The sequence below is a fragment of the Pyrgilauda ruficollis genome, unplaced genomic scaffold (genome assembly GCF_017590135.1).
Source record: "Pyrgilauda ruficollis isolate IOZ18807 unplaced genomic scaffold, ASM1759013v1 scaffold130, whole genome shotgun sequence".
Taxonomy (NCBI): Eukaryota; Metazoa; Chordata; class Aves; order Passeriformes; family Passeridae; genus Pyrgilauda; species Pyrgilauda ruficollis.
In genome coordinates this window covers 499,787-503,216 of record NW_024511433.1, presented here as the reverse complement: position 1 = coordinate 503,216, position 3,430 = coordinate 499,787, and positions in this window count along the sequence as shown.

Genomic DNA, 3,430 nt, shown 5'->3' with positions numbered 1-3,430 from the left:
GGCACAGAGACACTCTGGGTTCCCAGGAGAGGCAAAACTTTCAGTTTTTCAGTATTTCCAGTGACTATTACAAACTACTTTGCTGAGCTTTGAATACTCTGGGTGCTTCTTGTTGAGCACATCCCATGTCAACCTGAGTATCCACTCTGAAGATGTCTGAAGAAAGTGATTAAGAGAAGCAAATCCATATATGCCATCCAGCAACCTAAAAACGTGGCATTTCTGGTAAGGTCCTTATTTACAGAAAGAATTTTGCAAGGATTCACCAACCATTAAAAGTCACATCCATAGAGGAAACTCATTATTATTAATCTCATCTCATTTTACTTGTTCAGAAAGAGCTGTAAATTGTCTAGCATTCATACCTTTAAACTATGAACCCCACTCTGCACGAGTTAATTGGGCAAAAGACCTATTGCCACTTTACACTGAGAGGCTGAGAACTGGGTCTCTGCTGATTTTTAAAAGTCTTGTTTCCTTTACTTGCACTAAACACAGCTACAAGCTGATAAAAAAACTCCCCACTTTCAACCATATTTTCAGAGAATAGCTGAGTTTGATGAATTTCTCTGAAGTGGTTAAAAGAAAGACCTTATTTTTCTCTGTGTAGGAGTAATTACTTTGCCAGGCATTCAATAATCTTGTCTTGACACAAATCATATTTGCAGTTTGATGAGATTTCAGTATTGCTGTAAGATTGAAGAAGTCAACACTTATTTTATATTAAGATGTGCCTGCACTAAACATTTTGCTTTTATTTGTGGTGAAACATATCTCCACAGGTAAAAGCATCTCCTCTGATACTGCTGCCCAAGTAGCAAAGAGGAAAAAGGAGTACAAGCACTCCTAAGATTACAGCCCTTAAGCCCCTCGTGGACATCAAATCTATCTCATACCTTCCTTGGGGCAAAACCCCCTTGTATCTCCCAGACAGCTGTCAAAGTCCTCAGCTCTGCCATTCGTGTTGTTTCTTGACAATGTAAAACTCTGCTGCATTTTGAGCTTTTGAAATAATGGCAAGAAGCTGAACTGAATCTAACATTAACAACTGGAATCAGGGAATATTGCATATATTGCATATGCATTGAATGTTCTGGTGCAGAAAGGCAACAAGATGCCATTGCACCCCTGCAGTATCCCAGCTCCTGAGAGCTGCATCTAACAAGATGCTGCTCCTACAATCACATGGATCTGGGAAGATAGTACAGTAGGAAATATGTATTATACAATGTGGGGCTTAGCACACAAATTAGCATTGAACTTTGCATGTCCCAACTAAAAAAGGCAGCTGCTGCTAGCAAAGGAGATACAAATGCCCTTCTTCCATACAGGTCAGCTGCCTCACAAACATATTTCACATGTGATTAAGGAAGAGTAGAGGTAACATTTTCACACAAACTGAAGTCAAGTTTTTGGTAAAGACCTACTTTGCAGAGTGGTTGGAAGGAGTTGAAGTTCTCTATAGCCTGTGTGAATTGTTCAGCTCAGGATTTTAAAACGCACAGCTCCATGGAGACCTCACCAAGAATTCCTTACTGGAAAACCCACGGCACTCTACCACTGCAGCTGCCAAAAAGCAGACAGTTAAAAAAAAATATGTCTTTACCCATCAATAAGGGTAATCATTCCCTTCCCCAAGCCCATGTGAGTAGCCCACAATTGTTAACTAGTCTAGGCAAAACAAGTAAGGTTGTGTCTCTGTGTTCAGAAAATCTGACAGCATGAAGGATTGAGATTGACACTAAAGTTCCACAAAAATAGACTAAAAAGCTTGGTGAGAGAGAAAAGAGGAGAATAGTTCATTGGACTTGAGTACTGAGTGAGAAAGGGAACAGGGAGTCAGGTAAAAATGAGGGTGGGTTTTCAAGTCATGAAGACACTTAAGAGTTTGTAGAGCAAACCAAAAGGTAATGAAGGACAGAAGAGCTCGGTGTCATTTTGGCAGAGGGCTAAATGAAAAATGGCTACAGTGCATGATTTAACTGAAGTTAGGCAGACAAAGACATGGAAAGTGAAGATGGGGAAAATGGATGAATAAAAAAACAATTTTGTAAAAAAACAGAATATAAGACTTCTAGTAACTGATGCCTTAGCTAGTACCACTATCTGGAAAGTAGGATTTTTTAGTGTTGATTCTTCCAGAACTTTCATTGTAAAAAAAATCTGGTCTGTATTTTTCAAAAGCCTAAATACAGGAGGGGAAAATATTCTCTGTCAGAGAGCCTTTTTTGATTAGTAAAGAAATGCAATGGTAAAATAAACCATTCAGTATTGCGGAAATACTTGTGACGTAGCTGAAGCACATAGTAAAGACCAAACCTATATCTGCTTCCAAACCCACAACAAAGTTGGTGGCAGTTTGGAACACCTCAAAGTGTATGTAGTGATTGAACATAATATAATGATCAAATGTCAGCCTTAGCTATTGTGAAATGGGTATTCCCCACAAGTCCTGACTATGTTCAGTCTCTGTTCTCATTTCCTGACAGAGGAAAAAGTACCATGATATGATCAAGGGCCTCTGTGGAAATGGGGTTAGGGGTCTTGGCAAATCAAGGTACATTCATCTGGTTTACCCCCCTGACAGACACTTGGGTACCCAGAAATTATTTGTACCAGTTGAGTTTCTCTAATTGCTTTCAGATCTAGAAGAAGTTTGTTTCACTAACATTTATCTGTCTCCAGCAATAACCCTGTTTGGTGCAGAACTCTCTTCTGTTTTAGATTTTCAGGGAAAGAAAGAAAGAAAATATATATTAGGTCTTGGTTCCTTCGGTCGTAAAATTACCCTAAGTATACATTCAGTTTAAACTGTCAGAAAGGAAAGAAGAAACTGTTTCTTGATACAGATGAATGTTTTCCCTTGTAATCTAACAACTAGAAATTGAATGGATGTGTGGTTAATTTTAGACCCAAATCAAATACAGATCCCAAACCAATGCCTTACAGTCCTTTCATTATCTGAAAATAAAAGGCAGAAAAAAATCAGCTGTCATAAATAAGTAATTATTTTAATTTTAATGCCATACTTCGTGACCTGACAGCAATTCTTCTAGCTGAACTCTGTCCTTTCACTTATCTGGTGGGGGGGGGGCGGGGGGGGAAGTATAAATCATATTAAAGCAATTGCACATGTAAATGAATGCCCTAGAAACAAGATACCTTCACGCTGAAACAACTAGAGGCTCTCTTCGCAGCCTTAACTCCGGTGAGATCTAGAGGACGGAAATCACTGGTAAAACTCATGAGGAATCACATGCCGCCGTCGAAGAAACGAACACGCGGATTTTCACCTCACTGACTCTGAGCTGTTTTGCGAGGTTTACACCGCAGCTCGCTCCTGTCCGTCCCAGCCCTGATGCTCTGAGAGGTCAGCGGGGCGCGGGAGGAGGGGGGCCGCGAAGAGCGGGAAGCGCGGAGGGCCGGAACC